The following is a 13,439-nucleotide window of genomic DNA, read 5'->3' as shown; positions in this document are numbered from 1 at the left end:
CCAAGGGCTCAGGGGACACAGCAATGGCCTGGAGCTCTTTGAAACGTCCCTTCTGTCCCATTGAGGAGAGGTGCAGTGGTTCCCTCTGAGCCAGGTGAGACGGCTCCTTTCCCCATCCACCGACCTGCGAGAGAGGATTTGGGATTTGGGTAGAAATCTTCTCTTGGTGATGTCTTTCAAGGGCCAAACTTCAGAAAAGAGACAAGTTAAGTTCTGACACACTGGGCTCAAGGCATCTGCCTAAAGACAGATATCTAATGACACCTGAGAAATGCTGAGACACCTGAGGTGTCCACACAGGCCAGGCACACACCTTCAGGAGACCCAAACCCGGCCTGGCAGCATGGGACCAGGCAGGAAGCCCAAGAGGACCTCAGGAGGCATTAGGCACTGACATTCAGACAACCGAATCTCAGTGTGCCTAAATTAGGGGAAAAAAAATAACCAAAGACACGAATTTACATGTCTCTTTATCAGAACCACATTAATATTCAAATGTTTATCACACCACTTATACCACAAATCATTTCTTTTTAAGCACCGCTTTTATATGCTTTGTATAAATCTCTTTGCAGAAGAAAACCAGCAATTATGCTAAGCTCTCTTCAAGTAATTCAAGCCTTTATCAGCCCAGTTTCAGTGTCTGCTTGTCTAGCATGCATACTATCACTCTCTGCTTGAATCCTACGAGTCTAATAAATGATCTTCATACTGACGGGTATTGACTAAATTTATGGATAAAATTCAATGCATCCACATCGTCGAAGGGCACCCAAGATGCAAGATGATAGAAAGACTACCGAGCAGCTTTTAAATTTAAAATAAGAGAAACACCACTGAGTTCCTTCCCTTCGTGTGTTAGCCACAGCTAAAGAGGGTGAGCTCATATCTTTTGTTAGACCTACCACCACTCCGAAAACAAAGAGGATTTTCTGAACAAGCAGTCCCTTCTTCAGACCGAAACCAAAACCTAGGTAGTGAAACTAAATATAGGGTGAGAGGAAAAGCTCCGAAACTAATAACGTTGGACATACAGGCAAGTTGAAAGAAGCAAACAGTTAGCACCTGCAGGTCTCAGGTGAGGCTATAAGCTTCATGAGACACAACATAATGGGATGGGGAGGGAGAGAGCAGGAATGTAATTATTTATTTACTTATTTATTGCCTGCTACTGCCAGGGGGAATGAGATACAGTGTGGGAGAAAGTGTAATATACCGTGAAATCAATGCCTCTATTGATTTTTCACATCTAGTAGATTTATATATTTTACTTGATAGGCTCAAGTTTCAACAGATTTTATAGGTCTTGCTTGGGGATGAAGATTGAGTGAGTGGAGATGAAAGTGTCAGCCCATGAAAAATATTTTCCCGTGGGCGTCAGAGTGTTTCTGCCTGTACACATTTGCCCAGCTGGGTTTTTTTTTTTTTTTGGATCCACACAGGGTGTATGGAGGTATTTGGTACCCTGAGTGAAATAATATGAAATATATCTCATTCTGCCACATGATTGTACAGGGTTCAGGTTGGAAATGAGGAGACATTTCTGCTCAGAAAGAGCAGTCAGGCATTGGGACGGGTTGCCCAGGGAGGTGGTGGCGTCACCGTCCCTGGGGGTGTTCAAGGAGAGGTTGGACGTGGTGCTTAGGGACATGGTTTAGTGGTGACATTGGTGGGAGGGGGATGGTTGGACCAGGTGATCTTGGAGGGCTTTTCCAACCCCAATGATTCTGGGATTCTGGGATTCCACGATTTTGGCAGTCCGGTAGTGGTGCATTTCTCATGATACATACAGATAACCTTTGCATTTGGTTCCTCACCACCACCGGGCTCCTGAGACTGCACTGGTCCATGCGAAGTCTGTAAACTCAGCCAGCAGGGATAGAGGCGACATCTGAAGACTTGATCATTCAGTGAAACCTTTTTTTTAGGATATGTTCTTCTGCGAGTACAGTTCTTTCATGTTTTTCTACCACATAGTTGGATATGTTAAGACACAGACATACGCATAGATAACTCAGAGTCTATTGACGCTGGGTCTCCCTGATTTGTGTTCCCCGATTTGTGTTTTTTGGTCTCCCTGATCTGTGTTGCAACGAAGGCTGGCTGGATGTTCAGGCAGCTGGTTTGGAAGGTGAGAGCTGTCTTCCTCGATAGTGATTTGGAGCTGGTGGTTTTTCACGCTGATCACGGTGTCCAGCAAGGGGATAGATCCTAGGAGGGAGGAGGAGAGGGAGGACAAAAATGGGTCAGTGACAGCTCAGCACTACGGTCAGAGCGAGGTGTTATATTGCTGTTATTGTTCACGACATCACATGCAAGAAATAAAGCTTGGGTATTTGTTGTGCCCTTTATAGTGCAACCTAAGGTAAATTTAGCAACCCCAAAGCTATGCCGATGCTAAAAAGCATCTCATGCTGCCATCCTGACTGCCTTTTAACTTCCTAAATCAGCTGAACAGGAGGATAATGAATTGCTGGAGAGGGAAAGCAACTGCACACTGAGCAGTTGTTTCATTTGCTTTCTCCAGCTTATGTATCCAACTCTCCAGTGGCACTTTGCCCAGTTCATTTTACTTTAGCAGCTGGTAAATGAATATGTGATCAGGAAGCATTTCCAATAAATGTAATTACTCCTCTGCTGGGGAGGCTTGTGGCAAACGCAGCCCAGCAACATTTTATATGAAACAATAAAAAGAGAGAGAAGAAACTAAACAGGGAGGCTTTTCTCAAGAAACTCCAGCTTAACTCGATTCTCACGGGCTAAAGAAACCCGGTGCTCAGATCCTAACCTGGTGGAAATCTGGAAACAGCCCTTTAAACCAGGGGCAGGATTTCCTCCAGTGGATCTACACGCTCCGCAGCCACTATGAGTTTCTCTTTAGGGGAATAAGCTGCGGGTGGAAACAACAGTGATTTTAATGCAGCAGCAGCTGGAAGCTCAGCTGAGAGCAGGGTCCAGCCGTGCAAGGCGCTGTAGGAAGCACAGCAGCTGTGGGGTTTGCCCTCCAGCATTCAGGCACTGAAATTACGCCCCAGCAGCTGTGGGGTTTGCCCTCGAGCATTCAGGCACTGAAGCTATGCCCCTCTGCTCCGCAGCCGGTTGCTCTCAGATTGCAGGCTGTAATCATAAAGCAGGGCCTCTCTCTGAGCAAACTTAATATATACAGTAAAAACATTCCCAACCTGTGTTCAAAGGCACAGTTCTTGAAAATGCTGCATTTAAGTAAAGGAGAAGCAAAGGAAAAAACGAATAGCTGCTTGGAGATTATTCCTATTATTCCTTTCTGTTTAAATGTGCTTGTAAAAGTATTGCCATTCCACAACAGAAGCAAAAAGGCTAAGGTGAGGGATTTTTATTTGCTTGATTTTGGGTTGTTTTGATTTGTTCATCTGTTTTCTGAAAGAACTTCTAGTTGGGCTCATTCAGATGTTCCCACAGCAATAAAGCTGAACACCACGGCAAGACCTCAACTTGTTTCCTTTGATTGCCAACCTGGAAGAGGGGGAATTGTTTCAAAATTTCCCAATGCTCCTGTGTTTTCAAGAGAAATTTCATCGGAACAGGCTCATTTCCACCGGACTTTTCTTTGACAGAGAATAGCCCAACAAAAAACTTGTGTGGCCGTTTTGTGCAAGAGGAAGAAGACAAAGTGAGACGTCCCACAGCCTGTGCGCCGTCAAAAGAGCCTCCCGTCGGTGTCAGATATACCGCTCTCAAGGGGACCTGAGCCTGGAGAGGAGATGCTCCAATTCACTTTCGTGAGCTTAGGCACTCTGCTAACCATGACGACTGGTTTCTGTGCCTGCCTGACGGAGTCCGAGTCCTAGGTGAGCTGCCCAAAGTCAAGCAGGATCTGTAGAGAGGAATTGAACACAGGTCCTTCACAAGCGTGCCAGACTCCATCTTCTTGGCTTTCCAGGACTCTCTGTTGAGACCCAGGTTGGTGAATCCAAAACGGGAACCCTCTAAGTCTTCAAGTTGGGAAAACATTATCAAATTAAGTAAACTTGGATTTACTTTATTTGGATTCAGTAAGATGAGCTTCAGAAATCTGGCCCCAAATCCAACCTACGTACCTAAAGAAAGGAGTTGAATTGTCAAAGGTGCTCTGAAATTAGTCCTGCTGCTCGGGTGCCTGGACATGCATCTCATAATCTGACATGAAATTCTCTTTCTTTGTTCCTCAGGCTTCATCCTTCCTTCCATCCTCACTACACCCAAACCCTCAGGTCTCTCCTAGCGGTGCAGTACCAGCACTCCCACTGGTCACACGGGATCTGGTACCACTTTCTTACCTCTCAAGTGCTCCCACCTAACAGTGCTTACTGATCCTTGGTGCAAATGCTTTGTAGTCCAAAGTTACTGCTGTTTCTAAACCCAGCCTGTTGCATTCAGCACCCGCAGGCCAATTAAAAACTTTGGGACTTGTCCATCTTGACAATTTGCTTTTGTAGCTTCATATAATGCTGCAGTTTTACAGCTGAGATCCTTTTTACTGAGCCATTCGTAGCCATCAGGAAGACCAGATCTAAGCTGTCACCCTCAGGGACTGCAGACAGCTCTCTGGTCTTTCGGTTGTGCATAAATCTCTGCATCCATCACACCACACCTCTCATTTTTTCCTCTATTCCCCCCACACTCAGTCTTGGCTCATAAAGTAGGTTTACATTTCTGCCACTCTGAAGTAACTAGAGTTACTGATGAAACAGAACAATTTAGTTTGAAGCAATCTCAGGATGTCTTTAATCCAATTCCCCCTTTCAAAGCAGGCCCAACTTCAGCATTTACCAGGTTGCCCCATCTTCTCCAGCCCAGTTTTGACTACCCGCAAGGACGGAGATTACACAAAACCTCTCCAGACCCCTGCTGCAGCATTTGACCACTTCCATATTGAAAAATGTTTCCTTGTATATCACTGAAATGTCCTTTGTCGCAAGTTTTGCCTGTTGCTTCTCATCCTTTTGCTGGGTATCTCCAAGAAGAAGCTGGCTTTGTCTTCTCTCTAGGTAATTGAGGACAGCAATTAGATTCCCCTAAGCCACCTCTCATTCAGGCTGAACGAGTGTAATTCTCCCAACTTCTCCTGCGCCACGTGCTGTGGCCCCGGAGTCATCTCCTCTTGGCTGGACTCATTTCAGTACTTTGGTATTTTTCTTGTGCTGGGGGGTCCAGCACAGTCTCACGAGTGCCAGCTGGGAGGGAACCAGCCCTTCTCTTCATCTGCTGGCTACGCTCTCGTTGGTGAAGTCCAGGATGCTGTTGGACTTCATCACTGCGAGGACTCTTTGCTGACACACGATCAACTTGTCCACAAAAATAAGCAGCTCCTTGTCTGCAGAGCTGCTCCCCAGCCAGCCGGTGTGGCACTCAGGTTTGGAAATCGACACACGGTTGACCTTGTCCTTATGTCCCAACCATCCAAGAAGATCACGGCTTGGTGCCACCACGGTACCAGGGTAGCTATGTTGTACCCTACCGCAGATGTGCCCATGTGAGCCACAAGGGAAATGACCCCCCCACCTAGGAATCTTTTATGTTGGTGTGACCCGCATTGCCACAAAGTCTGGAGACATTACAACCCTCGCAAATATCCATATATATATTTTTGCAAACACCGTGAGCAGCTATCTGGTGCCCAAAATCGTGCCGTGACTCTCAGAGATGTCCCTTGAGGAGCTGCTGTTGTCATGCCATGGGTTGGTGCCCGTCCCATTGCAAGCACCAAGCAATGCTCTGCTAGTTAGAAAATCAATCCCACCTGGCCAAGGCAGATCCTGATATCCCTTAAACAGAGAAGACTCCGATGAGAGGGGCATCCTTGCACTGGAGGTTCCTGGGCAGCACAACATGCTGAGGCAGCTGGATTGCTGCGAGATGCCTTGGCTGCTGCTGACAAATCGAACCACAAACGTGCAGGTTTTAAAAGGCAAAGCCACAGACCGTTCCTCCTTTAAGACACCGCCGCATTGTGCACGGCACCATGACCTCTTGCATTATTGAATATGCTCATCGCTACAGAAATGATTGATTTTCTTCCCGAGCAGTTCTGGATGGGTAGATATGATCCAGGAAGAAGAGCTGCTTATTAAGTTGCGTCAAAAAAACTCTCAAAGCCCTTTTCTTCCTTCGCCCAAATACCCAAGAGTGTCTGAATCAGCACCAGGTCCCACAATTAGCTGTCGGAGGCCCGTAATTACTGAGTACATCAATGGATTTGGGCACTATACAGCTGACCAGCCAGAAGTGGATGCACTCAGTTGCATTCTTTATTTTATTTATTGAGTATTTCAATTTTTCAGCCAGTCCTAAAAGGCAGTGAGGTTTACACAGGGCTGAACACTGAATTTTAGCTGCTCGAGATTGTCGAAACAGGTGCTGAGGCCAGATATATCCCTGTCTTTAAAATCCTTGTGATCAAGCTGTTTGCTCACAGCTTACTGCTGCTGTCTCTAGGCCTTTTGGGACAAAAACTGTCTTGAATTGGACAAAATGTTTCATTTTCAGGATGTTTTCCTTTTAGCTTTTACTGAGATTGCAGCTGACAGCGAAGGAAGACAACGTTTTCAACAAAAACTGCAACATTTCAAGTTAAAAATACATCATCATCTTTGCGTTTTTTCACTTTGTGACTGAAACAACTGAATTATATCAGTTTATGTTTGAAAAATCTCCCTTTTTTTTCTGAAGAAAATATCCACCAAAAATATTGTGCTTGGCCCTGACGCATTCTAAAATATTCATTGATGGGAACAGCGAGGAAGGATTGTCCAAATTCAAGGCAGCAGGCATCACAAGTGGCAGATGTTGTGGTGCATGTCAGTCCCCCCTCTAATGAGCATCGTTCCCAGCCATTAGATCGGCTCCACAGCGTGTTTGCACTCAGAAGTGATTCACAGGGCTTTCAAATGGCCAGAAGTGATCAAATCAACACCTCAGTTCTGCGCGAACCTGACTCACCCAGTCCCCAGGGGATGCCAAGACGGCGAGGTCCACGCGGATGGTGCTGAGAACCAAGCAGCGTGGCAGCAGCCTGACGGGCAAACCAAAACACGGCCCCGCAGATCCCAGCACACTGGTTTTGTTCAGGAAGACGGAGGGTCGCTCTTTGTTGCCATGATGAATGACTAAAAGTGGCTGGGAGTCCTCCAGAGAGTAGAAGCTCCCAAGAACGGGCACAAAGGTAGGGCTGGGAGTACTCAGGGGATGTCAGTGCTTCCCGTTGCAGGTTGGATCCTCGCACACTCAAATAGTCAGTTAGGTCTCTGGTACAATCATGTTTGGGTTTTGGATTTTTTTTTGGAGCACGATATGTCTCAAACACACACACACACACAAAAAAAAAAAAAAAAAAAACAGGTGCAGAGGAACGTCACAGGCTTTCTCCAAACATAACCCACAGCAAACATGAATCCCGCTCGGGGAAGGCACTGGTGTTGCCAGATTGTTGTAATTCTCCCAGAGATATATTATACACATGTAAATTGGATCCCAGTAACTGCAAAAATGATGCAAAGATGATGCCCAGGAAAAAATAAATAAATAAATAAATAAAAGGGTCTTTTTTTAGGAACTGTTTTAGGAACAGTTTAGGAACTTTAAATAACAATCCACGTGTAGTTATGCTGCTTCGCTACCAGCAGGCCCTAAGGTCATCTTTCTAAAAGGGAAGCGAGCTCGTTAAAGCAAAAGCAATCCGCTCAGATGGTATCGCCAGCCCTAAATCTGCCGTGCTGCAAGTCAGCGCCGCTTCCAGCCTCGGTGAACCCACTGCAGTGCATAAGGTCAGATGTGTCCTGACCAGGAAAGCCAGGCACTGCCCACGTCAAGTGATAAAAGTGAGGGCCTACAAATTACACTTCAAAGCCTCCCTGCTCTTTCCAAATTTTGGTCGGTTTAGAGCGAGAGAACCCTCAGGATGGTCAATTTGATTTAGGGTTGTTGCCTGGGATCCTTCTAATGTCGTGTTAATTTATGAACCAACGGATGTGAAGTAGCTAAGCAGCATCCAGAATCCTAAACCACAGCACGCCCTAGGACACATCTCTGAGATGCTGGTTGGAAGGGACCCGTAGTCCAGCCTCCTGCCTCCAACACCGGCTCATGCTGACCGTGGCTTGGCCCAGCCAGGATGGGACAGCCTCTGGAGATGGAGGAATCGCAGCCTATGCGACCTATTCCAGTGCTGTGCTTCCCCTCCAGGGAGATTTTTATCTGGTGTCCATGTCTTTTGCCCATAGCCATCCTGATGCTCTTTCACAGCATTGTCTCCAGTTTCCCCACATACCTTTTGGACGGGATGCAGAGGTGCAGAGCAGGATCTGAACCGCACACCGGTCGTGCGATGACCATGTCCTGTCAGGGCTTTCGCAAGAAACACTGAACACATCACTACTGTGAAAATAAAGGACCAGGGAGAACAAAGGGTTATCAGTGTTAGAGCTAATGCCAAAACAATGCAGTGAAGCCAACACAGGAACGGTTTAAAACTGAGCCCTCCAGCCAACTCACTCCTCCAAAGGCCTGAGATGTTTCTTCAGGCAAGCAGGGAGCATCCCTCTCTGAAGTGCCTCTGGGAGGAGGCAGCGTGGACAACTTTCATGCCAGTTCCCGATGAATTTCCCTCCAGAGCCGAGCTCCTGTTGAGACATCAGCTGGCAGTTACAGGTCTGATTGCTCCTGGTTAAACGTGGCGAGCAAACAGCTGGGAGCCGTCTGAGCTGTGTCAGGATGGAAAACGCTCTCATTAGGTCACTGACCCGGGAGTTCAGTTCAATGCTCATGTCCGAGCCACTGCAGCAGATGTCGGGTCGTGCTGGGTGTTCCTGGCTCGCAGAGAGCCTCCCATGGCCGTTCCCAAAAGGAATTATTCCCATGGGGAACTCAGAAACCTTTATCAGTCCTCAGCCAGGCAGGAGCAATGTCCGTGCAATCGCTTGGCTTGCTGCCGCCCCTGCCAGCAACCCCTTACCATGGCCAGAAACCTTCGGGGCAAGCTGGCAGGTGGCTCCCAAGCAAGGCAGGAGCACACTCGGGAGCTCAGGATTTGTGTAGCAAGCCTTGAAACTTCAGCTGCGAGCACACGGTGCCAGCTGAGAGCCCCCCACATCTCTGCTGGTAAAGATGTGGTGAGCCACTGCGTCACTATCCACACAATGATCAGAAAGATTAAACGGGGAAGAAACTGGTGAAAAAGCCTAACATTTCTGATAGGGAAGGAAATTTATTCCTGACCATGTGGTGATAGCAGGAGCAGGCCAAGCAGATTTCCCCATCTCTCTCTGTGGAGCAGCCAGGTCCAGCCCCGCCGTCCCAAGGAGCAAGGCCTGGGGCCTAGCAGGCCGAGGAGCTCCTGGCACACACACATACACACACACAAAAAAAAATCTCTGAGGGAAAATCTCAGGCCACGGCCACCCGGAGGAGGTCCCTCACCACAACAGAAGCTGTGCTGATCACCTCAGGCTGCCACCTCAACTCCCCTCCCCAGCCTGGCAGCTCTCTTCCACCCCTCAGCTGCAGCAGATTTGCTGTGGGATTAAGAAGGAGACCCCACAACCTCTCTGGGCAGCCTGTTCCAGTGCTCTGCCAGCCTCTTTTTGTCTTTGTGCTGCCCACTGCAGCGTGCTGGTGTGTGGAGGCAGCGCCAGGTCCCTCCTCCTTCCCATCCAATCCCCCCTGCAACCATGGAGGGGGGCACAGGGAAATCCCAGCAGTGCTGCGGGCAGGGCAGGAGGAGGACGCAGTCACTACAAAAAACAAGCTCATATAAGAGCTGAGAAGGAGGAAGGACTAACGGGATCCCATGAGGACCCTTCCAGCACAGGCAAAACCTCTCCCATCCCATGTTGGTGGCTGGAAGCGGCCTGGTGAGCTCCACCAGCTCCAGCTCTGCCCAGCGCTGGCTGAGGGCACAGACCCCAGCAGCGTTGGGCCCCCCCCGTGTCCTGCAGCCCCACCAGCACCCCAAACACCCAGGCACCCCATCTCCTGCTCCTGGCGGCATCACTGCTCACCTTTTTATTAGCAAAGCTTCAGAAACAGGGTTTTTGCCTCAAACGCCTTCCTCTCTGCCTTAACTTTCCGAGCAGTCTGCAGGTGGATTAAGTGCCAGAAATGTCTGCGTGCCTGCCTCCAGCCTTCTCGCTAATTAAGCCACCGGATTCTCCTCTCATAAACCCTCCGGACCCTTCCTGAATCCTTCAGGCTGAGAACAAAGCCCTGATGCTCGGAACAGCAGAGCCAATGTTTAGCACAAAGAATCACACTTTGTTCCTTAAAGACTAGCGAGGCAAAAAGAAAAGGAGACGACTTTGCTTTTGACAAATTGGTTCCAGCCTAGCAAGATTTGCATCCCTGAAGTGATCCTCCTAACGTCTCTGGGGTGTTTTATCTCTGTTTTGCGAATCCCACAGCAAAATCTTCTGGGAGAACCGTAGCTTTCGTACAAGCAGGTAGAAAAATGGGCAGGTTCCCTGAACCAGCTGCTTGGCTCGCCTCCCAGCCTGGGCACGCAGCCTTTGCTTGTACACTGGTGCCTCCCAGTGCCTGCAGGAGAGAGAAGCAGAAAGCTGAAGAAATAACACTCGAAGGCTGTTTAGGTATTTTGATTTCGACTTCAAATGCACCTTGCACCTTCAAATCAGGCCGGGGGGGATCGGGAAATCCTGCATGAGCGTGGGCAGTGCAGCTAAGGACACAGGAGGGGAACCAGCAAGGCTTCTCCCCGCTGGGTTTAGCACCTTCGCCTGCAAAGCCTGCTCCCTCTGACCACAGCATCCTCAGAGCAAACCAACCTCAGCGAGAAGCTTCAAGGCAAGAGGAACAAAACAACCCCGTGAGTGAGGTGCGTATGGGCTGGATCCAGAGCAGCAGCTTCAGCACCAGCACGGGGCACGATGGGGGAATTTCGGCTTGTGAGTCCAAGCCAGCAACACGGCCTGACTACACTGCCAGCTCTGAAGATGCTTCAAGCATCAGAGGTTTCTGTTCTGTGACCAGAAAGTTTCTCAAATATTAAAAACTTTTACCTGTGCACAGGCCCCTTTACCTTGCCAGGAGTCCCATATTTTGGAAGGACGCTCTAGTTACAGACCTTAGGCCACTTGAACCTCCAGCCAGCCTCATCCAGCCAGCACACACAAATTTTGGGGGCTCATCGTGCCAGGAGAGCTGGGCCCTTAGTGCTCAGCCAAGGCCACAGGGGGTAGGAGGAGGTGGCACCTCCTAGGAGAAGGCCCCGTGTTTGTTTCGCACGGTGCATACCGATGAGCACGAATGTATTTCAGAGCTGAACTTTCCGCCTAATTGCTTTTTAGTGTTTCCCTACAAGAGCCACGGAGTAAGGGATTTTGTAATGTTAATGTCTTGCCTCGCATAATGAACGAATAAATCTCAGGCCTCCCCAGCTGTACGTCAGGCTATACCGACTGGTGCCCTACATTTTAATGGTCATCACTTCGAGCCTTTCTCACCACTCTTGCATGAACAAGATTTATTCCAGCAAAGGGAATTCAATATGCTTCTGTGTTTTGCTATTCTTATAACTGAAGTAGGAGCAGAAAGTACCAGCTTTTAAGGGCTCTTTGAGGTTTGCATTACCATTTCCTTACCTTACACACACAGTTCTCCAAGGCAGCCCTGAACCAGCATTTCTAGGGCTAGAAAAAGGGGGTAGAAATTATAGGGAGCCACCCGGCCTTTTAGCCGTGTCCTCCTGAAGGATGGGCCTGAGCCAACTGTTAAAGATGGATAAGTCTGAACTCGTGATCCTCTTCACTAAGACTGCAATGAGGAGGCACTGCCCCATCTCTTCCCATCGAGGGAAGGGAGCTTTCCTGGTCGGTCTGCCCACGGGCAGAGGTTAACAGCCCTGCTCTCCAAACATGAGCCCCCAACCCTACCTGAAGTGGCTGAAGAGCACAAGCCAATGACGTTAGACACTTGTATCAGGGCACACGTACACGGATACCACTCGTTGCCCCTCCAAGGTCCTCATTTTTGCCAGAACAACACGTTGGAGGGCAGTACTTACAGCACTGTAAGCAAGTGAACCGGTCACATTTTAAAATCTCTTTGTTAAGCCTGTTGGAAGAGAAACCAGGGGTGGAAGAGCACGAAGTATTCCCGTCCCCAGGGAGCTCAAACACACCTTCATTCCCTTTCAACAGGATGCTGCTTCTTTCCAAAAATATTCTCCGAATGACTCAAGCAGGCATTTATTTGCCGACAACCCTACAAAACAACCTGCAAAAGTCACCAGCTGTGGAATAAAGCATCCAAGCTCCTCTACCCGCACCCAGATGTGCAGCCGGCACCCAGCAGAGGCTCTCGGCTGTCCTCGCCTCCTGCCCAGCAGCTCCCGGCCTCGCTGCGAGGGGCTTCACGCCACTTTTTCTCCCTGCCATACAACAGCCGAGCCGAGCCAGCCACCCCGAGGAGGCAACACGTGCGAAGACAGAGCTCAGCTTCTTCTTCTGGCCGCGGTTGCCTTCCCCACTCGCCAGTTTTTACAGGCAATTAGGTCACATTTGAAAGGCAGCTCACAGCACAAGTCGGGTTGGTTCGTTTAAAACAAACCCGTGCATTTCTATCACCTGAGGAGTTGTTTCCTTTTTGGCGCAGGGACCCTCTGATCCTCCCACCTCCTTTTATCAGCACCTTCAAAAGAAAAAGGGAGTTATAATTGCTTTCTCCCCTCACCTTAAGAGGGAAAAAAAAAAAGGGGGGGGGGGGTAAGGCTGCTGTTCTTCTCCGCTGGCATCTCGAGAAAAAAGCATGCTTTGAGCAACTGTTTATGTACAGGGGAAAAAAAAAAAAGAAAAAAAAAAAAACAACTCCTAGATTTCAAAGGGCAAAGCAGTTCAGAAGAACAAGGCTCCCCCCTGGTTTTGCTCATTACCGCCCGCTGTCTTCACACCCTGCCACACTGCCTCCCCCTCATTACAGGGCCAGCCACGGGCTTCTCCCTTCCTCTTGTCAGCGCTGCAAAAAGCTGCAGCACCGCAACCATCTCAAACCCACTGCTGACACTGCAGTGCCTCAAGCTCAAGTTCAGGTAGGAAATGAGGAGACATTTCTGCTCAGAAAGAGCAGTCAGGCGTTGGGACGGGTTGCCCGGGGAGGTGGCGGCGTCACCGTCCCTGGGAGTGTTCAAGGAGAGGTTGGACGTGGTGCTTGGGGACATGGTTTAGTGGTGACATTGGTGGGAGGGGGGGGGTTGGACCAGATGAGCTTGAAGGTCCCTTCCAACCATAATGGTTCTGTGATTCTGGGATTTGGTGCACAAGCCTGATTTCTTCCAGCTTTATCAGATCCTTTGGTGTCTGATTCAGCAGGTTCCAAAAGACATTCCTCTGTGAGACATGGCCCTGCTGTGTCCAGCAGGGATGCTGGACTCAGTCACGCGTTTCAGCAAAGCCTGATGAGGTTGTGTTTCAAAG

Source organism: Anser cygnoides, chromosome 2, assembly GCF_040182565.1.
Source record: "Anser cygnoides isolate HZ-2024a breed goose chromosome 2, Taihu_goose_T2T_genome, whole genome shotgun sequence".
Taxonomy (NCBI): Eukaryota; Metazoa; Chordata; class Aves; order Anseriformes; family Anatidae; genus Anser; species Anser cygnoides.
Note: the sequence above shows the minus strand (reverse complement) of the source record.